The 23,443-nt window shown below is 46.0% G+C and overlaps 1 pseudogene; it reads right to left on the bottom strand.

Annotated features, from left to right (window-relative positions):
- LOC147965509 (uncharacterized) overlaps nucleotides 1-22,986 on the bottom strand; it is an 87,057-nt pseudogene extending 64,071 nt beyond the window's left edge.
- Between the last annotated feature and the right edge of the window lie 457 nt (nucleotides 22,987-23,443).

Genomic DNA, 23,443 nt, shown 5'->3' on the forward strand with positions numbered 1-23,443 from the left:
ACCCATCATGGACATCTGATATTGCTCTTGCATCATGTATCCAAACTCATCACTGTATTTCTGATTAGTGCAGCCGAAGATAATGTCATCCACATATATTTGGCACACAAACAGTTCACCATCATATGTCTTCGTGAAGAGTGTGGGATCCAGGGAACCAGGTTTGAAGCCTTTGCTCTTCAGGAAGTCTTTGAGTGTGTCATACTAAGCACGAGGGGCTTGTTTGAGGCCATACAGTGCCTTGTTGAGCTTGTAAACCATATCAGGATGTTTTGGATCTTCAAAATCAGGCGGTTGTGCAACATACACTTCTTCTTCAATCTTGCCATTGAGAAAGGCACTCTTCACATCCATTTGATACAGAAGGATGTTATGATGATTTGCATAGGCTAGCAGTATGCATATAGCTTCAAGCCTAGCCAAAGTAGCAAATGTTTCATCGAAGTCAATTCCTTCAACTTGAGTGTATCCTTGAGCAACGAGACGAGCCTTGTTTCTGACAACTTGACCATGCTCATCTTGCTTGTTGCGATATATCCATTTAGTGCCTATGATATTGTGTTTACGAGGATCAGGACGCTTGACCACTTCCCATACATTATTCAGCTCAAACTATTGAAGCTCTTCTTGCATAGCTTGAATCCATTCAAGTTCCATGAAGGCTTCATGAACTTTCCTGGGTTCAGATATTGAGACGAATGCAAAGTGCCCACAGAAATTTGCTAGTTGTGTTGCCCTTGAACGAGTGAGTGGACCAGGTGCATTGATGCTATCAATTATCTTCTCAATCTGTACTTCATTTGCAACACGAGGATGAACTGGACGAAGATTTTTCTCTTGCTGATCATTGTCATCGTTTGAAGGATTGTCTTCAACCTGAGCTGTATTCAGGTTGATTAGGTGCAGAGATGATAAGTTCCTCTTCAGGCTGTACTTCGGACGGTATGATTTCTCCAGTTCCCATAAGCTTGATGGATTCACTGGCTGGAATTTCATCTAGCGCATTTGGTAGGTGCTCTCTTTGCGAGCCGTTAGTCTCATCGAACCGCACATCCACAGTTTCAACCACTTTATAGTGAAAGAGTTTGAAGACTCTATAGGAGTGTGAATCCTTTCCGTAATCAAGCATAAAACCTTCATGTGCTTTTGGTGAAAATTTTGAAGTGTGATGTGGATCCTTGATCCAGCATCTAGCACCAAATACTCTGAAGTAACTGACATTTGGCTTCTTACCAGTGAGGAGTTCATAGGATGTTTTCTTCAGAAGCTTGTGAAGATAAACACGGTTGATGACATGGCATGCAGTATCAATAGCTTCAGGCCAGAACTTTCTTGGTGTCTTGTATTCATCGAGCATCGTCTGAGCCATCTCAATGAGTGTTCTGTTCTTGTGTTCCACGATGCCATTCCGCTGCGGCGTGTATGGAGCTAAGAACTCATGAGTGATTCCCAATGTATCGAGATAAGTGTCGAGGCCGGTGTTCTTGAATTCAGTGCCATTGTCACTTTTGATGTGCTTGATCTTGACGCCATAGTTGTTCATGGCTCGATTGGCGAAGCGTCGGAAGACATCTTGCACTTCAGTCTTGTAGAGGATTATATGCACCCATGTATATCTTGAATAATCATCAACAATGATGAAGCCATAAAGACAAGCAGTAGTAGTAAGGGCAGAGTACTAAGTAGGGCCGAAGAGGTCCATGTGTAGCAGTTCGAAGGGTTGAGTCATTGTCATGATTCTCTTCGAGGGATGCTTGGCCCTCCTCATCTTTCCAGCTTCGCAGGCACCGCATAAATGATCCTTCTTGAACTTGACGCCCTTGATGCCTATGACGTGCTTCTTCTTTGCAAGAGTATGCAAGTTCCTCATGCCAGCATGCCCTAGCCTCCGATGCCAGAGCCAGCATTCTGAAGCTTTTGCAAGAAGACATACGGCAAGCTGTGGTCCTACTGAGAAATCTACCATGTACAAATCATCTTTCCGATACCCTCCAAAGACTAGAGACTTTTCAGATTCCATTAGAACAAGGCAACGATATTTTCCAAATATCACAATCATGTTCAAATCGCAAAGCATTGAGACAGACATTAAATTGAAACCAAGGGATTCAACAAGCATCACTTTATCCATGTCCTGATCCTTTGAGATTGCAACTCTACCTAGACCCAATACCTTGCTTTTACCAGTATCAGCAAATGTGATGTGACTTTTGTCAGATGGACGTAAGTTTGAGTCCACGAGAAGACTTCGTTTGCCAGTCATGTGATTTGTACATCCACTATCAATAATCCATTCTGAAGCAGCCGGTGTCATACCCTACAGTGTAGTTAGGGGGATAGGCTTCGCGAAGAGCATTGTGAAGCATAAACATTTGATGAGCAAGGGGATTATTAAAGCTTAGATCGAGGTTAGGACTGATAGGGAAAGTAGCAAGCGACTCGGGAACAAAATACATAATAAGACCATTTGGGCATTTGATCTTGCACCCTACAAGATGTTTCAGGTCCCCAGCAATAGCTTCAGACTCATTTGATTTTCGGCTGGAGACCTTTCCCTGCAAAAGAGAGTTAAGCTTTCATAGCCACCCACATCATCAAGGGTGGCTTCGAAGCAATGAGTCTAAGTGCAACATCTGAGAACTTTGGCTTTGGAGCCCTAGCAAATAGTCTTGCAGGTGGAGAATAGTACTCATAAGAATAAGCAGGGTAGTTCTGGGTCTTATGAACATGGTGGTTTGATGAAACACGCTCATATTCATAGGCCTGAGTATGGTTTCCCTCCAAAACATTTGTGTTAGTGCGACTCAGGTGAGTCCTCTGTCTGTATGAAGCATTTGGACCATATGAAGCCTGTGGTCTGGGGTTTGTCTTCTTCCCCTGTGGTGTCATGACGACATTCACAGGAAGATTCTCCAGACACCTTTTCGGCACCTAGACTTTCTTCATAGGTGGCCCATTCCTGCAGTTAGTACCAATATACCTGCAAACACTTCACCATTCTGATTCTTAAACAGTTTATAGTTTGCATCAAAGGATCCATCAATGACGATGGGATTAGCACAAGTGAAGCCAGATAGGGTGGATGGATCCACTGAAGGTTCCTTTGCAGCAACCCATGTGGTTTTGGGGTACTGCTCAGGTTTCTAGTAAGAGCCATCAACATTCATTTTCCTTTCAAACCCAACACCCTCTTTCCTAGGGTTTCGGTTTAGAATCTGCCTTTTGAGGACATCACATAGTGTCTGATGCCCTTTGGGACTTTTGAACATCCCTGTTTCAAGCAATGTCTTCAACCTAGCATTTTCATCAGCAATAGCAGTGGCATCCTCAGCAGAGGGGTTAGTTTTCACATCAACAGTTGAAGATATTGCAATAGTGGCAGCAGTAGAACATTCAGCAAAAGAAGTAGCGTTATCACGCTCAAGGCATTTAAGACATGGTGGTTCAAATCCTTGACATGGTGGTTCAAGTCCGTGCTGCCCGCAAATGCAACAAGAATTATTGCGCTGACGCTCCTCATGCATTGGATTGGTAACAATATTCTTGACTTGGGTGGTGGTCTTGTTAACATTCTGTTGCCAATTTGGCCAGTATTCCACTTGAGTCTGCTGCCAGGTACGAGCCTTTTGCATAGGTGGCCCATCCTTCTTTGACTCAAACTTGCGCTTGTTGTCGTTAGCAGGCCTATTATCGGATATCAGCTTGTGCTCCCGTTCAGCAATGAACGCCTTGTCCACCAGAGTTTGGAAATCCATGAAATCAAACATACTTAGAGCACACCGAAGTTGCGGATTTAAGCCTCCAAGAAATCTGTCAATCTTCTTTTCTTTGGTGGCCACGTCATATAGAGAGTAACGGGCCAAATGATTGAATTTTTGCAGATATTCAGACACAGACTGATTTTCTTGGATGAGTGCGAGAAATTCACGTTGGTTGGTCTTCATAACTCCAGTAGGGATGTGGTATTTTCGAAACTTATCCTTAAATCTCTCCCAGGTGATTTCCTCATCACTCGGCCACATGGCCTTGGTATTTTCCCACCATATGGTAGCTGCGCCTTCAAGGTAATGAGTTACAAATGGAACTTTATCATTTCCTTCAGTACGGGAAATCTCAAGCTTTTTCTCCATTGTACGCAACCAATCGTCGGCATCCAATGGGTCAACAGCCCGAATAAAACTGGGTGGACTGGTCCTCTGAAAATCTGACAGCTTTGAATGATGACCATTCTGATTTCCATTCTGTCCAACCATAGCTTCAACACTTCTCAATATCTCAATCAGATCATTGTTTCTTTTCTCTTCAAACATACGCAGAATTTGCTCGGTGGAGGGAGGATCAGGCGGTGGAGGTGGTGGCTGAACGTACGGCTCGGGAGACTGTCCTGCCTGTCGTGCGGAACGACGAACAGAAGTTCCCTCACGAACGTTGCTACTGCTGCCTCCCCGCGTCATCCTATTGTTAATTTTTCCCAAGGCAACACAATCGAGATGAGAAAGACCGAAGAATAAAATTGGGGAAAAGCCAGCGACAAATCTCGAAAGAAAGCAGAAAAAGCGAAAAATACGGTGAATAAAGTCTCAACATAATTATACATAGACTCATACATGAAAAGTAAACAACATGACTAGTTCACTACTCTCATAGTGGCAATGAAACATCATGACTACATCCATACATCATCCAGACAACTGCGAATACTCAAAGATACTACTGCTCTACTGGTGCTGCGACGCCCTCCCCTGAAGTGGTCTCGGATCTCGAACTGACATGGTTAACGGAAACCTCCGGGTTAAAGGTAACACGACGGCACTGCCTCGAGGTCTCTTCCTCAGGGGCAGGGGTAGGATGAAGCATCAGGGCTACAGGGGTAGCGAGAAGTGAGACCCACTCGGCAGAAGTACTGAGAGGGTTCGCGGCCGAAACGCCTGTGCTACTCGGGGAGTAACCGGCGAAATAGGGGAGCTAGAACTGACTGGGACATAAGTGGTAAATCCCAGCGAAGACAGAGTAGTGGCGGATCTAGAAGTGACCAAAGTAGTGATTAAAGCAGTACGAGTATGAGTCAGCTCTCGAGCCAGCTCGTGGATCATGAGATAGCTAGCAGTGATATAACGAGCAAGGTGGCTAGCAACGCTATCAGACTCCGGATCAATGAGAGGGAAACGGACACGACCGTTGTCGTGCAGAGATGGGTAGTAGTAAAAACCTAGGTGGTTCTGCATTCGGACCTCGTTGTAACGAAGCTCGACAAGGACCTCGAATGCAGCAAACTGGACAGCCTGAGAAGCGGTGGAGGCATAACCGCTCCGAGAAGTGCGAGTGTAAGAGCTAGAATTGGAACTAGTGCGCAGAGTGACCACTGTGTGATACTCATATACTGAATCAGCTAGATGCTCCCGGTACACTGATAGTCTAGGTCGTCTCCGAGAGGATACAGCCGAAGCCACACGTTGCGAAGGAGGTGCGGTGACATGTAAGGCATCAGCTGCAACTGGCACGGATACGGCACCGGAGCCATCTACACCCACAACCATTAGCAGGTTAGCATAAATATATATATATAAACCGAATGCATGCAACTCAATAATCAACACAAATTACTACCGACACTCAACTAAAACTCGTATCTAGCGTGTCGTAGCCTAGCATGGTCTACAGTCAGCGCGGCTCTGATACCAAGCGTTGTGGCACCCCGGCTTAGAGCGACCAGTTTACCATACATTGCCAGCCCAGAGACCATGTCTTCTAGCAACACACAACATCTTGGTACAGAATAACAACCGCTTTATTGATGCTAGCGGAATAGAGTTACATTACAAACAACTGTCGAGGCCAAGAGGCACACTCGGTGCGGCTGAACAATATGTACATTATTTAGTGAACATAAATGGGCCTCGATCTAAACAACTACGTGGCAGCGGAATAACGTCGTGGCGGAAGCTCCATATCACAGGGACACCAATGTGGACACGATCTAGACTCGGACAACGCTCTCCTCCAATGATACTTTCCTGAAATCTGGCATGACACACCAGGTCAGTACATTGAATGTACTTGCAAGCTCACAACAGGCATCATCATAATGACAAACAATATCATGATATTTAACCAATTATTAAAAGTGCAATACTATATGCCAACATGGTGTGCTCATGCTCGAACGTCCCTCGGGACAGCTTACCAACCGTGATCATCTCTGGATCACAAACACACCACCAAAGTGGTTAGAACACACCACCAAAGTGGTCTTTCTCAAGAACAACTCGTGATCCTTACGGCGATCACAACCACGACCATCATTTGGTCCCAAATGTCTCGATGGCCTTTCTACCATCCATCAACAATGCAAAGTTCATCACTTAGTGTGCAATTTTTATTAAACATTGACTCATGGTGGGACCTACTATGAGGTGTCTATAATCGTGGACTCAGCTATCGATAGATTACACACTATGCAGAGGTAGCACACTGTACCCACACCACGGAACCCATGACCTCGCACTCCCATTCGGGTGGACCAACGACATCCCGACAAAACCCCTCCATTGCCACAGCACTCTCCCGGCCACTGCGATCCAAATCCCCCAACGGGCTGGTCCTGGGTGGCCGTGTCTACCAAAGAAACCCCGACCACCGTCGTGGATCCACTGAAGGTTCCTTTGCAGCAACCCATGTGGTTTTGGGGTACTGCTCAGGTTTCCAGTAAGAGCCATCAACATTCATTTTCCTTTCAAACCCAACACCCTCTTTCCTAGGGTTTCGGTTCAGAATCTGCCTTTTGAGGACATCACATAGTGTCTGATGCCCTTTGAGACTTTTGTACATCCCTGTTTCAAGCAATGTCTTCAACCTAGCATTTTCATCAGCAATAGCAGTGGCATCCTCAGCAGAGGGGTTAGTTTCCACATCAACAGTTGAAGATATTGCAACAGTGGCAGAAGTAGAACATTCAGCAATAGAAGTAGCGTTATCACGCTCAAGGCATTTAAGACATGGTGGTTCAAATCCTTCCTGAGCAGGACTGATCTATTCAGCGCGAAGTGACTCGTTTTCCTTTTGAAGATCTTCATGAGCCGCTCTCAATTTCTCAAGTTCTTGCTTCCTTTGAAGATAATCGTAGGAAAGCTTTTCATGAGTTGTTGAGAGTGTTTCATGACGACTTTCAAGTTCCTCATACTTAACATGAAGATTTTTTATGTCTTCAATTAATGACTGAGATCGAGTCATTTCAGCGTCCAACAGGTCATCGCTTTTGTCTAACAGTTTTTGAATATGTTCCAAACCTTTCTTTTGTTCAGTTGCAATTTTAGCAAGTGTTTTGTAGCTGGGTTTGGAATCACAATCAGAGTCATCTTCACTGGATGTTTGATAGTGAGTATTGCGTGAGTTTACCTTGGCACCGCGTGCCATGAAGCAATAGGTGGGAGCAGAGTTGTCTTTGTCATTAGCATCGGCATCGGTGACGAAGTCATTGTCTTCAGTGTTGAAGATGGACTTGGCAACGTAGGCTGTAGCAAGACTTGCAACGCCAGAATTGGACTCCTCCTCAATCTCCACCTCTGCCTCCTCAGAAGCAGACTCCTCCTCTGAATCCATTTCCTTGCCAACAAACGCACAAGCCTTGCCACATGAGCTCTTCTTGTGTGATGAAGATTTTGAAGAAGACTTGGAAGAAGACTTTGAGTATTTCTTCTTCTTCTTGTCGTCAGAATCATATTCCTTGTTCTTTGTGGCACCCCGACTTAGAGCGACCGGTTTACCATACATTGCCAGCCCAGAGACCATGTCTTCTGGCAACACACAACATCTTGGTACAGAATAACAAACGCTTTATTGATTCTAGCGGAACAGAGTTACATTACAAACAGTTGTCGAGGCCAAGAGGCACACTCGGTGCGGCTGAACAATATGTACATTATTTAGTGAACATAAATGGGCCTCGATCTGAACAACTACGTGGCAGCGGAATAACGTCGTGGCGGAAGCTCCATATCACAGGGACACCAATGTCGACACGATCTAGACTCGGACAACGCTCTCCTCCAATGATACTTTCCTGAAATCTGGCATGACACGCCAGGTCAGTACATTGAATGTACTTGCAAGCTCACAACAGGAATCATCATAATGACAAACAATATCATGATATTTAACCAATTATTAAAAGTGCAATACTATATGCCAACATGGTGTGCTCATGCTCGAATGTCCCTCGGGACAGCTTACCAACCGTGATCATCTCTGGATCACAAACACACCACCAAAGTGGTCAGAACACACCACCAAAGTGGTCTTTTTCAAGAACAACTCGTGATCCTTACGGCGATCACAACCACGACCATCATTTGGTCCCAAATGTCTCGATGGCCTTTCTACCATCCATCAATAATGCAAAGTTCATCACTTAGTGTGCAATTTTTATTAAGAGTTGACTCATGGTGGGACCTACTACGAGGTGTCCGTAACCGTGGACTCGGCTATCGGTTGATTACACACTCTGCAGAGGTAGCACACTGTACCCACACCACGGAACCCATGGCCTCGCACTCCCATTCGGGTGGACCAACGGCATCCTGACAAAACCCCTCCATTGCCACAGCACTCTCCCGGCCACTCCGACCCAAATCCCCCAACGGGCTCGTCCTGGGTGGCCCCGTGTCTACCAAAGACACCCCAACCACCGTCGTGGTCAAAACACTCCCACTCGGGGACACTACCACTCGGTGACTCGGTACCATAATCTCATCAACGAGCACACAAGATTATGTCTGCTCACCAGGCCAGGGCAAGCACGACATAACCTTCCCTAGATGGAGGCACCGACCAGAGGCCGTGTCAATGGACCGAATCAAGGCCTTCCCACAAAGGCAAATGTGGTTGCACTAGAAAGAAACTCGATTCACTGGCACCATGACCCAGTCAACGGTATATTCAAGTTGAGTTATATTCAGGTTTAACTTAAAAAATGACCGGTGTCATAGCATGCCATGAAATGCAAAATAACACATGCATCATATAATGATAAAAATGATCGATGTCATCCTTATACACACCAAGCATAACGTCAACAACTCAATTTACTGTACTTGTTCAAATGACTCACAACTTAACCAAAATATTTTTCCACAAGTTTTATTAACTTCTTACGCAAGAAAGTAACTCTGATAAATTTCTCATATGCTTGTCAAAAAGATTTCATTATCAACAACTCTTACTTTCTTCATCACTAAGTTGGGTTCAAACATTCTGTAAGACAAATAATATGATTAAACAAGTATTTAATAGAAAATTTTCTAACAACTTTTTTATCAATCTAAGAGGGCACAAACATAGCTTTAAATAATTGCTAACATACATACCAAAATTATTTCTAACATCACCTCAAATAAATCTTAACTTGCTCTATCCACTAAACTAGTTTCAACCATTATGTAACTCAAGCATAAGAACTAACCAATATTTAACAGAATATAAATAACTCCATAATCATTTAAATGCATGGATTAATCCTTTCATGCAAGTAAGAAAATCACACATATTGAAATGGCACCATGGAAATGTTGCTGTGGCTTGCCTTAGTGCAGATGAGGTTCACAAGCCTCCTGGTGATCCTCAAGACAAGCTTCACCTTCTGAAAATGGTTTTAAACACAACAAGAAAATATCAAGAACACTTCTGAAAATCACTAGAAATTCTAGGCAGCTTAGAAAAATCTCATCTTTGGTGAGCTGCTAGATTTCTTATCAAAGAACACAATGCAAAAAAATCAATTCATTTGGACTTATGGTTGAAGAGTTATGATTGCTTGAAGTTTTCTGTAAATTCAAATGAATTTTAAATAGATTGGGGGGGGGGGCTGACATCGAAGGCGTAAAGCCCAGGGGCGCCACCACTCGTACCGCTTCACGCGCGTACTGAGTGGCTGACTAGCGGGCCCCGCTATTTAGGTGGGGAAAGAGGGAGAGGGAAATAGAGGGGTCCGCGGCTTCACCCGAGCTCTCGCCGGTGACGAGGGCTCCTTGGCCCAAACGAGAGGGAGGGATGGCAGGAGGGGGTTGAGGCGCACCTGCCCGTACCCGTGGCGTAGCTAGGGGCGATCGAACGGCGTCGGAATCAACCTCGCAAGCGGAGGCAGAACGCGGAGGTCGCCGGAGTTGAGGAAGACGGCGAGCAGAGGCCACTCCAGGGGCTCCAAGAGGGCGGGACGTCCTCACTGGAGAGAGGCAGTGGCCCTGGAGGGGTCGCCCAGGCCTGGAAGGAGCTGGAGCTACCATGGTGACCAGAGGGGATCGCTGGTGAGCTCGAGCTCGGGGACGGCGGCCCGAGGCCTACCCGGCCGGGCTCCGGCTTCCTACTCGATCGTGGGGTGTGTGTGAGTGTTGGCTGGTGCTCGAGGAGGCTGGGGAGGGCTCTAGATATAGGCGAGCGGCGAGGGTGCTTCGAGCACCGCCGGTGGACACCTGTCCACGGCGCCCGGCGACGAGCGGTGTCAGTGAGAGGGGGAGAAGGCGACAGAGGTCACACGGCCACCATGGGCGGGCGGAGACGAGCACAGGATCAAGACAGTGGCGACGAGCACAGTGCGCTCCGCACTGTTGGGCTGGCCGGACCTTGCCCGTGCTCGCTGCGGCGAGCTCCGGTGTCGGCGAGCGCCAGGGAGGAGTTAAGAGCATTGAGACGATGATGGTGGCGAGGTTTGGCATGGTTGGGCAGGCGGGGAAGCGAGCACGCGAGCAACAGAGGCTCGGGCGCGTCGTAGAGCGCGTCGGCTGCATGCCAGCGTGCCTGGACGAACGCGGTCACCGTGTGAACTATGACATCAGGTCGATCTAAGCAAAAACTCAATGTCTGGCATGTTGTTCGTGGTAGTTTTGAGTGTTACGACAATTTGGTTTGGATCCAGGTGCAGTAGAGAAGTTTTCACACACCAAGTAAGTTTCTGGTCAGTAACTTTGTGATGTTACTGTGGTCAAATGGCTTGGAGTTTGAAGCTGTGCTTTGGAGGCTAGTGATAAGTTACTAAGGTAAAGATGCACCAGAAATTTCAGGTCAAATGGAGGAAGTAAAATGGTAGTTGCTGTAGAAACCACCATTTCTGTCCAGAATAGAGAAGATTTTCTGTAGCAAAAATATTCCAAAAAGTGATGAAATATTTTTTCTCAAGAAGGTGCACTAGGGTTCACAGAATATTTGTGAATTATCTCAGATTTTTCTGAGCCATAAAAATTGGGGTTTCTTTCAAGCAAACAGATCTGGCTTAGGATTTTAGAGAGAAAATGAATATTTTTCTTTTAAGAAAAATATTCCAAAGATTATTTTTCGGGGTGGGTCAGAAGTGAAATAATGATTTAGGAGGGAAGTGAAGCACTTGGGTGAAAGACAAGGATGCCCAAATGTTGAAGTCCATATGAAAAGATTCAGAAACTCCAAGTGTAAAAAATTTCAAATGAAAATCAAGCAAAAAAGAAGGGGCAAAACCCAGGCTGTCACATTCTTCTTCTTCTTCTTCTTCTTCTTCTTCTTGTTCTCATTGTCCCACTTCGGACACTCAACAATGTAGTGACCAGGTTTCTTGCACTTGTGGCATGTTCTCTTCTTGTAGTCATGAGCAGAAGCTTCATCATTCCTTGAGCTGGATCATGAAGACATTCTGAAGCCTGTCTTCTTGGTGAATTTTTGGAACTTCTTCAAAAGCATAGCAAGCTCCTTTCCAATGTCTTCAGGATCATCAAAACTGCAGTCAGATTCTTCTTCAGATGAGGAAACAGCTTTTGCCTTCAAGGCATGAGTTCGGCCATAGTTGGGACCGTAGATATCTCTTTTCTCAGAAAGCTGAAACTCATGTGTGTTGAGCATTTCAAGTATGTCAGACGGATCGAGTCTCTTGAAGTCAGGGCATTCTTGAATCATCATGGCTAGGGTGTCAAACGAGCTGTCAAGTGATCTCAGGAGTGTCTTGACGATTTCATGCTTGGTGATCTCAGTAGCGCCGAGAGCTTGAAGCTCATTTGTGATGTCAGTGAGGCGATCAAACGTGAGCTGAACATTCTCATTGTTGTTTCTCTTGAAGCGGTTGAAGAGGTTGCGAAGGACACCGATCCTTTGATCTCTCTGGGTTGAGACGCCTTCGTTGACCTTGGAGAGCCAGTCCCGGACTAGCTTAAATGTTTCCAAAGCACTCACACGGCCATACTGCCCTTTGGTCAGATGACCATAGATGATATTCTCAGCAATGGAATCTAGTTGAACGAACTTCTTGACATCAGCAGCGGTGACACCTTCACCAGCCTTGGGAATGCGCATCTTATTCTTCTAGTAGGGATATTTAGTTCCATCAAAGACGGGGCACGCAGCGGAGACTTTGATTATCCCTGCAGTCGACATAGCTAAAACTCCAGGTGGTTAAACCGAATCACACAGAACAAGGGAGTACCTTGCTCTGATACCAATTGAAAGTGCTAGTTATCGACTAGAGGGGGAGGGTGAATAGGCGATTTTTATGAAAGCCTCAAAACATGGAAGTTTCGAAGATAATCGATAGAAATGAACCTATTAACATGCAGCGGAAGGTAAACTACACTAGGCAAGCCATAGTCAAGTATTCAATGAAGTGAAAGCACAAAGACTAATAGCAGCTAGGCAGTATGGATCAGGATGGAAGACAGTATGAAGCCAATCAGAACAAGTAGACACACACAGCGAAGACAAATAGCTTATGCAAACAGGCAATGACTTCACAAGGACCAACTGTAAATAAAAACATGGGAAGGATAGAACCGGTTGCTCATTGAAGACAATGATTTGTTTTACCAGTTCCAATTGCTGTGAGAACTGTACGTCTGGTTAGGGAGGCTGAGATTTAACTCAGAAGACCGTATCTTCACCTTATTCCCCTTGAGCTAAGAACACCCAGTCCTCGCCCAATCACTCTGGTAAGTCTTCAAGGTAGAATTCCAAACCTTCACAGACTTCGTTCACCGGCGATCCACAATGACTCTTGGATGCTCAGAACGTGACGCCGAACAAGCTGGAGGATTCATAGTCCTCAAGTGTAACAAGTCTTCAGATCACACAGACAGGAAGACTTAAGTGATGCCTAACACTCTTTGGCTCTGGGTGTTTAGGGCTTTGTCCTCACAAGGATTTCTCCCTCAAAGGCTTCGAGGTGGGTTGCTCTCAAACGACAAAATTCGTGCACTAACTCTGAGCAGCCAACCAATTTATGGTGTAGGGGGTGGGCTATTTATAGCCACTAGCAACCCAGCTTGATTTGTCTGAAATGACCCTAGGTCACTAAGGAATTGATATGTGTTCCAACGGTCAGATTTCAAACACACGCGACAACTTTAGTTGGGCTACAAGTAAAGCTGACTCATCTAGCTTTGGATAAGATTTGCTCTCATTGTCTTCGCTTGAAGACATAGGATTTTGGTTAAGCATCACTTTAGTCACTCTGACTTTGTTCACTGGGACCCCACTTAACAGTACGGTGGTTCCTATGACTCAACAAAGAATAAAAGGAAACAACGAAACAACTAAGTCTTCGCGCTCCATAGTCTTCATGCAATGTCTTCTCTTGTCATAGTCATCAATGTGAATATCTTCACATACCACCTTTGTCTTCAATGTCTTCATACAATTTTAGGGGTCATCTCCAGTAGGAAACCCAGCTTGATTTGTCTGAAATGACCCTCAACCAGGTTTGTCATTAATACTCCAAAACCAACTAGGGGTGGCACTAGATGCACTTACATCATCGTCTTCGGCGGCATGGTGAAAGGACAGTCTAAAAAAGAAAATAATTGGGCGGTTCAAATCAGTTGATGGGATTGCAAGTTAAACAATTACAGTGCATATTTATGATGGCGGCTTAGAGCAAGGGCTAATGATATATGAAGAAAGGACAAGTCGGCAGGGTAAGCCACCATGACTAAGATGTTTAAAGAGTTGTCGGAAGCAACATTGGCTAAGTACTGAGAAAAACAAGTTCCGTAGATGGAGGTTACAAATTTGGATCTACGCTGTGTACGAAAAAGGATAAATTCATCTATAAAAGGCGATAGTGGAAAAACAGAGAAGCCCTAGAGGAGATCTGTCACGGTGGGGATGTGATCTGGTATTAAAACAGGTGCTAAAACTACCACCGTGCAAAGCTTTCCATATTTTTTGGATCTAATACGTCGATCTAAACTAAGGAAAAGAGATACGAGGATGAACACTAAAGAACACCGACGAAATCCTAACGACAGATTGGTGATGAAAAGAAATGGCTTACTGGAGCTGGTAGAATAGCGGAGTAGCACCGCAGTTCTCTTGTCTGTTCAGGGCGATGCAGCGACCGGAGTTGAGGTCGAGACGGAGGTCGACGGCGGCGAGGTTCATGCAGGACGTCACAGTGCGAGTAGGAAGAAAGAAGGAGAAGAATGGAAGATGGCTTTCAGGTCCTATTTATAAGGAGGCAGGAAAGAGGCAGGCGCGAAAGACGAGGAGGCCAAATGTAACACCCTCAATGCGACTATATCTCCCACGTGTCGAGGCACGACTTAGAGGCATAATCGCATTGAAGGCATATGTCGCAAGTTAGGCAATCTTCACAACATCCCATGTAATATAAATCATAAAGGGGAGATAACATAGTTGGCTTACACTCGCCATGTCAATCAAGTACATAAATAACATTACATCAACCAAACACTCATGGCCCGACTACGGCGCCAAAATAAAAGATAACCCAACATGCGACACGGTCCCAATCACCCCCAACTGGGCACCATTACTGATCATCAGGAAAGGAAACATAGTAATGTTGAGAGTCCTCGTCGAACTCCCACTTGAGCTCAAGAGCATCTCTTGGAGCAGAATCATCAGGCCCTACATCTGGTGTAATAGTAATCTATGAGCCACAGGGACTCAGCAATCTCGCACCCTCGCGATCAAGACTATTTAAGCTTATAGGTATGGCAAGGTAAACATGAATGGAGCTGCAGCAAGCGACTAGCAAGTATGGTGGCTAACTTATTCGCAAAAGAGAGCGAGAAGAGTAGGCAAAGCGCGAGCGAGAAACTAGAGAACAACCTGCGCAAGCATTACTCCAACACCGTGTCCACTTCCCGGACTCCGCCGAGAAGAGGCCATCACGGTAACACACTCAGTTGATTCATTTTAATTAAGTTAAGGTTCAAGTTATCTACAACCGGACATTAACAAATTCCCATCTGCCCATAACCGCAGGCACGACTTTCGAAAGTTCAAATCCCTGCAGGGGAGTCCCAACTTAGCCCATGACAAGCTCTCACGGTCAACGAAGGAATAGACCTCCTCCCAAGACGTTCCGATCATAATCGGTATCTCGGTTCTTCAAGACACTTCGACAGGTTAAAACAAGACCAGCAACACCGCCCGAATGTGCCGACAAATCCCGATAGGAGCGGCACATATCTCTTTCTCAGGGCACACTCAGATTGTCCAAACTTCCGGTAGGCCAGCCCAGAGTTTCCCCTGGTAGCCACCGGCGGCTGACAGTTTGGACCAACACTCAGAGGAGCACTGGCCCGGGGGGTTAAAATAATGACGACCCTTGAGTCTGCAGAACCCAAGGGAAAGAAAAGGCTAGGTGGCAAATGGTAAAACCAAGGTTGGGCATTGCTGGAAAAGCTTTAAACAAGGCGAACTATCAAGGGGTTACCATTATAACCCAACGGCGTAAGGAACGCAAAATCCGGGAACATAACACCGATATGACGGAAACTAGGGCGGCAAGAGTGGAACAAAACACTTGGCGAGAGGCCGAGCCTTCCACCCTTTGCCAAGTATATAGATGCATTAAGATAACATGGCAATATAATGATATCCCAACAAGCAAATAAATGTTCCAACAAGGAACGACCTTCAATCTTCACCTGCAACTAGCAACGCTATAAGAGGGGCTGAGCAAAGCGGTAACATAGCTAATCAACGGTTTGCTAGGACATGGTGGGTTAAAGGTTTGACATGGCAATTTAGGAGGCTTGAAAGCAAGTGGTAGGCATCGTAGCAATGGCATAGCAAAAGAGCGAGCAAACTAGCATAGCATAGATAGTAGTGATTTCGAGGGTATGATCATCTTGCATGCACAGTTGTCAGAGTTGACTGGATCCTCGAAAGCAAACTCAACGGCCTCCTCATTAGCAAACTCGTCTCCCGGCTCTACCCAAACAAGACAAACAAGCAACAAGGACACAATCAACCACGTGCAAGGATCAAACAAGATGATGCAAAGATGATATGCTATGCGGGATGCGATGCGGGATGCATATGCAAGATGTGACCGGGAATGCATGAACCTGGCCTCAACTTGGGAATCCAAGTGTGCCACTGGAAAGATGAGATGAAATCTCTTGAAAACGATATAAAGAACGCCGGAATTGGAGTTACGGTTTGGAAATGGCAAGCGATTCAAATATGACACCGGTCTGCGATTTACAGCAAGTAGCCATCTAAATGCGATCAGACGAACATGCTACAACACCCAAACATGACTACAAAATACATGACAGGTATGAATTCAAGATGCTTAACAAAAGTCTAGCACTGAGCTACGGCCAAATCATTCATTAACAGGTTCAAACAAGCATGGCAAAAATGCATATGACAAACAGATCTGAGACTTAGTGAAATTAACACTTGTCTGGAATTTCAGATCAGGTAGCATACTTTGGAGCAACAAAACTATATGCTACAGGACCTGAACATGCCAAAGTAAAGCATGGCATGGAGCTACTCAAATAGCTTAACAAAAGTCCCTTAATGACCTTGAGCCAAAAGGGATCAGAAAATACAATTGCACGCATGTGAACATAGCAAAAACATAATCATTTTTCAGACTTGGTGAAAACTGGAACATGCTGAAAACACATCTCAAGTAGGCATGTTTACGAGCTCGATGCACTCAATACGAAGAAAGTCATGACAAGATAAGCATACATCCACCAAGACTACACAAAATGCAAGCTAGACATGGCAAGAACAATAGCATAGCATGCACGGATCAACTACAACATCATCGGCAAAATTGCAAACAAGTTGACAATCTGCCCACATTCACAAAGTAGCAAAAGTAGAGCTCGATTGACTCAATCTAGGGTGCTCCATAATTGCAAACAAAGACATGGATGGATAGAGCACTACAAGAATAACAAGACATCCTTACTGGTCATCCTAAAAAGAGGCACGGAGCACTAGGAAACAACATGAACATATGGCAATATGAGATAAACAGCTCAAGGACTTAGTGGAAATGCTAAGTCCCTGAAAACAGAATTACCAAGTGCACCACTTTGCAAGCTTGTGCTAGTCACCACACACATCACAAAAATACATGGGTTGCACCTATGGAGAGATGACAAAACCCTTAACAATACTCTCTGAGATGAACATTTTGATATGCTATATGCATGAATCGGAGCTACGGATGCAAAGTTACGAGGCTATGAACAAGGGCACTTAGGCTAGGAAAATCCGGGGACTTAGTGAAAAAAACCACCTCCAGATCTAGGGTTTCATGGCACGCGAACCGAGGCGGCCGGATCTTCGCCGGAATCGCTGCGTGAGGTCGCCGGAGAGGTCAGAGAAGCAAGGGCCGGCCGGATCTCGCCGGATCCGGGCCGGGTGGCGGCGCGCGGCGGGCGGGCAGCGGCGCGTGGCGAGGTGGCGGCGGGGTGGCGCAGTCGAGGCGGCGGCGAAGGCGAAGCGAGGCGGCGCGGCGTCAGGCGAGGAGGCGCACGGGGCTCGGCCCGGCTGGCGGCGGGGAGGGCTGGCGCTGGGCCTCGCGGGCCCGCGCGGTCGGCGGCGAAGTGGGGCGCCCGCGGGGACACGTGGCGCTCCCTGGTTGGCGGCGGCGGATTGGGCGGACACGTCCGGTCACGGACGGACGTGTCCGCCCGGCGTGGAGACGAATTTTTTAGGGTTTTGGACGAGGGGTCCGAGATTTGGAATGGGGGTTCTTTAAATAGGCATAGAGGGAGCTAGGAGAGTCCAAATGAGGTGTGGTTTTTGGCCACGCAATCGTGATCGAACGCTCTAGATGATGGAGCGGGTTTAGGTGGGTTTTGGGCCAAAATGAAGGGGTGTTGGGCTGCAACACACACGAGGCCTTTTCAGTCCCTCGGTTAACCGTTAGAGTATCAAACGAAGTCCAAATGGTACGAAACTTGACAGGCGGTCTACCGGTAGTAAACCAAAGCCGCTTGGCAAGTCTCGGTCCAATCCAGAAATGCTTAATCCCCACACACGAAAGAAAGGTAGAAATGACCACCGGAGGAGAATGAAGCGCCGGAATGCAAAACGGACAACGGGGAAAATGCTCGAATGCATGAGACGAACACGTATGCAAATGCAATGCACATGATGACATGATATGAGATGCATGACAACGACAACAACACACGGAGACAAAAACCCGAACCCGAGAAAATAAAATAACTTAACGCCGGAAACGGCAAGAGTTGGAGTACAAATTAGGAAAGTTATATCCGGGGTGTTACAACACTCCACCACTACGAAAGGATCTCGTCCTGAGATCTAGGACCGAAAGAACGCCGGGTACTCAGAACGGAGGTGGTCCTCACGTTCCCAGGTAGTTTCACGGTCGGAATGGTGTGACCACTTGACTTTGAGAAATTTGATTGACTTGTTGCGAGTCTTGCGTTCAGTCTCTTCAAGAATAGCAACTTGGTGCTCACGATAAGAGAGGTCTTCTTGGAGCTCAATGTCCTCGAAGTTGATGGTGCGGTCAGGAGTCTTGAAGCACTTTCGGAGCTGAGAGACATGGAACACGTCATGAACATTTGCAAAGTTTGAAGGAAGCTCGAGTTGATAGGCGAGGTCGCCTCTCTTGCTGACAATCTTGAAAGGTCCCACGTATCTGGGGGCAAGCTTCCCTTTGATACCGAAGCGACGAGTACCTTTCATAGGAGAGACGCGGAGGTAAACATGATCTCCGATCTCAAAAGCCAAATAACGGTGCTTACTATCATAGTAGCTCTTCTGGCGGGATTGGGCTGCTTTGAGGTTATCATGAATGACTTTGCACATTTCCTCTGCCTCTGTGATTAAGTCATTACCCAAAAGCTGACGTTCACCGGTTTCAGACCAGTTGAGAGGGGTACGGCACTTCCTGCCATACAGAATTTCAAATGGGGCCTTGCCTGAACTTTCTTGAAAACTGTTGTTGTAGGAGAATTCAGCATAAGGAAGACAATCCTCCCACTTCATGTCGAAGGAGATCACACAAACCCTGAGCATATCTTCAAGAATCTGGTTGACACGCTCGACTTGACAGCTAGTTTGAGGATGGAAAGCTATGCTGAAGCGGATGTTGGTGCCCATGGACTTCGGAAAAGAATCTCAAAACTTCGAGGTAAAGATGCTGCCACGGTATGAAGAGATCACTTGTGGAATACCGTGCAGAGAGACAATTCGAGAGGTATAGAGTTCCGCCAATTGGGCTGCAGTGATCGACTCTTTGATAGGCAGAAAGTGAGCCACTTTAGTGAGTTTGTCGATGACAACGAATATAGCATCATTGCCATGCTTGGACTTTGGAAACCCAGTCACGAAGTCCATTTCAATGTGGTCAAACTTCCATACTGGAATGGCAAGAGGTTGGAGGAGACCAGCTGGCCTTTGGTGTTCTGCCTTCACTCTTCTGCAGACATCACATTCATTCACGAATTGAGCAATCTCGCGCTTCATTCGAGTCCACCAATAAGCTTGCTTGAGGTCCTGATACATCTTCATGCTCCCAGGGTGGATGGAGAGGAGAGAATTGTGAGCCTCGTTCATGATCACTTTACGGAGGTCACCTTTGGGCACAACAATACGATCCTCGAAGAAGATGTACATGTCATCAAGGCGGTAGCACTTGTACTTGGGCTGACTCTTGGCAATCCCAATCTTCACCTTTTTCACCATAGCATCAAGAAGCTGGGCTTGGCGAATCTGGTCTTCCAAGGTAGGAGAGACTTGAAGGTTGGCGAGGAAACCTTGAGGAACAATTTGTAGATTAAGTTTGCGGAAAGCTTCACAAAGCTCGGGTTGATAAGGCTTGAGAATCAGACTGTTACAGTAAGCTTTCCTGCTCAATGCGTCAGCGATCACATTGGCCTTGCCTGGAGTATACTCAATACTCGGATTATACTCTTGAATCATTTCGACCCATCGAGTTTGCCTGAGGTTGAGATTAGGCTGAGTGAAGATGTACTTGAGACTCTTGTGATTAGTGAAAATGTCCACTTTTCTTCCCAATAGAAGATGTCTCCAAGTCAAAAGAGCATGCACACCTGCCGCCAACTCGAGATCATGAGTGGGGTAGTTCTTCTCATTAGGCTTCAATTGGCGAGAGGTATAGGCAACAACTTTATTCTCTTGCATCAAAACTGCACCAAGACCTTGGAGAGAGGCATCACAAAAGACCTCGTACGGCTTGGATTCATCAGGCGGAGTCAGAACTAGAGCAATGATCAATTTCTCTTTCAAATGTTGAAAGCAATATCACACTCCGGAGACCAAACGTACTTGACGTGCTTCTGGAGAAGATTTGAGAGAGGATTCGCAATCTTAGAAAAGTTTTCAATGAATCTTCGGCAATAGCTTGCGAGACCGAGGAAGCTACGGAGTTGCTTCACGTTCTGAGGAGGTTCCCAATTCACAATTGCAGACACCTTCTCAGGATTCATGGCAATGCCCTTGGCAGAGATGATATGACCAAGATAAAGAACTTCATCAAGCCAAAATTCACACTTGGAGAACTTGGCGTAGAACTGATGTTCTCTGAGCTTATCGAGTACCAAATGCAAGTGCTTGGCATGATCTTCCTTGTTCTTCGAGAAAACCAGAATGTCATGGAGATAGACCAAAACGAAGTCATTGGTGTAGGCATTGAAGATGAAGTTCATCATGCGAGAGAACGTCGGAGGAGCGCTGACGAGGCCAAAAGACATGAGAGTGTATTCATATGAACCATAGCTTGTCCTGAAAGCCGTCTTGGGAATATCTTGCTCACGGATTCGAATCTGATGATAACCCATACGGATCAAGCTTGGAGAATACTTGGGCACCTTTGAGTTGTTCGAACAGCTCGTTGATGTTGGGAAGTGGGTATTTGTTCTTGATGGTCTTCTTGTTCAATGGACGGTAATCAACACGAAGTCGGTCCGTTCCATCCTTCTTCTTCACAAAAAGAACATCACAACCCCACGGAGAAGAACTAGGCCGGATGAGACCCATTTTCTCTTGAATATCGAGTTGCTTCTTCAGATCCTTCAACTCTTCAGGTCCGAGCTTGTAAGGACGTTTGCACACAGGTTCCGTGCCAGGCTCAAGATCAATAACGAATTCAACTGGCCGTTGCGGAGGCATTCCTGGAAGCTCCTCTGGAAAGACGTCTTGATATTCGCAAACGACTAGAATTTGAGAGATGGCATCCAATTCACCCTTCTCATTGAGAGAAAACAGACGGATGGTATTATCCCGAGCGGCAAAGACAATTACATCCTCAGACGAATGAGTCAATTGAATCTGTCTGGCTGCACAATCAAGCTGAGCCTTGTGCTTAGAAAGCCAATCCATTCCGAGAATAAGATCAATATCCGAGTTACCAAGAACCATTGGAGAAGCCAGAAACTTGAAATCACCCATCATGATAGAAACATCCAGAATCTCGTGATTAGCGAGCAAGCATTTACCCGGAGAGACAACTGCTAATGGTTTATGCATAACTTGGGAAGTCAACTCATGCTTAGATGCAAAAGGCTTTGAGATGAAACAATGCGATGCACCAGTGTCAAAAAGAACTTTTGCAGGAACATCGTTAACAGGAAGGTTACCCATGATCACATCTGACGAGTCCTCTGCCTGGGCTGCGTTCATCAAGTTGACCTTGGCGTGCTTGGGGTTATGCTTGACCACAGCTGTACTTGCCGATCTGACAGGAGGAGGAGGAGGAAGAAGCCTCTGGTTGAAACACTTGTTGGCATAGTGACCCTTCTGTGGGCACTTTTTACATGTGACCTCTGAAAGTGGACGGTGATACGGAGCACTCGATCTTGGAGGTTGAGACGAAGTCTTTTTCTGAAAGCCAGGGTTGGGTGGTTGGGAAGAACCACTACCACCTTTTCTCTTCTGCTAATACGGCTGATGGAACGGAGGAGGAGGAAGCCAATACTTCTGCTGCTTGGCCACTTGAGTAGAGGAAGGAGTAACATCTCTGACTCGCTTCTTGGAAGCATCACACCTCAACTGAGTAGCCTCTTGCTTCAATGCCATGTTGTAGAACTCATCGTATCTCAAGGGCTCAAAGAGAACAAGAGCTAGCTGAATTTCTTCTCTGAGACCACCCCTGAACTGGTATATCATGCTCTTCTCATCAGGGACATCCTGCTTGGCAAAGCGGGCGAGCTTCTGGAACAACTTGTTGTAGTCATAGACAGATAAAGAGCCTTGCTTCAGGTTGCGGAATTCCTCACGCTTGCTTTCAACCACGCTCTGAGGAATATGATGAGCTCGGAAATCTTGACGGAATTCATCCCATGTGATAACACGTCCACCTCTGGAGTCCTTGTACTGTTGGAACCATTCTGCAGCTTGATCTTTGAGTTGCAAGTAAGCGAACTTAACAAAGTCCTCAGGCCTGACGTTACTGCACTCGAAATGCTTGCACAGATCCAGAAGCCAATCGTCAGCATCGGTTGCCTCAACAGAATTGCTGAAAGTCTTTGGCCCGTTAGCAAGGAACTGGTTGAGTGTAGCAAAGTGATTCTGATTGCTGCCTTGATTCCCTTGGTTGCCTTGATTGCGCTCTTGAAGAATTTGCATGATCAACTGTGTGTTTGCATTGGTTGCGGCCATCACAGCTTGCCATGCCTCCGGAGGAGGTGGAGGTGGTGGCAGATCAGGATTCGGAGTTATGCGTGTTGGAGGAGCTATCCTGAAGAGGTTGACATCCATTAGCACATTGACAGACAAATATTAAAGCTGAATCCAACGGAATGAAAATTGCAACATATAGTCTTCACATCTGAACAAAATGAGCGAATGCATTCCTCTTGAAATGGTCACATATCCATAAATTGAGAAGCCACGTAGAATTAAGGTAGAGAAATAATTCAACAAGGTACGGATCAAGAACGAATAATCGGTAAGAAATCCCAATCTCAAACCAATATCCGTGGAAGAAGAACTAGAGCTACTAGAATTCCCACCTATGAAACTCCCGAACCTTTTCGGTTATGCAATTAGGTGTTGGGGATACAGGGGAAGGATAATATCTCACCCAAAATAGCAAATCCTACATCTAGCTGTATCCATCCTTCAACACATAACCAAGAAACCTTCGGAAACCATCTACCTCAACCTTCGAAAAGCATCCGTTATACAAGTTATGGCGATACTCCCGAACTCCCGC

Source organism: Triticum urartu, chromosome 6A (genome assembly GCF_056163025.1).
Source record: "Triticum urartu cultivar PI428250 chromosome 6A, HENAU_Tu73, whole genome shotgun sequence".
NCBI lineage: Eukaryota > Viridiplantae > Streptophyta > Magnoliopsida > Poales > Poaceae > Triticum > Triticum urartu.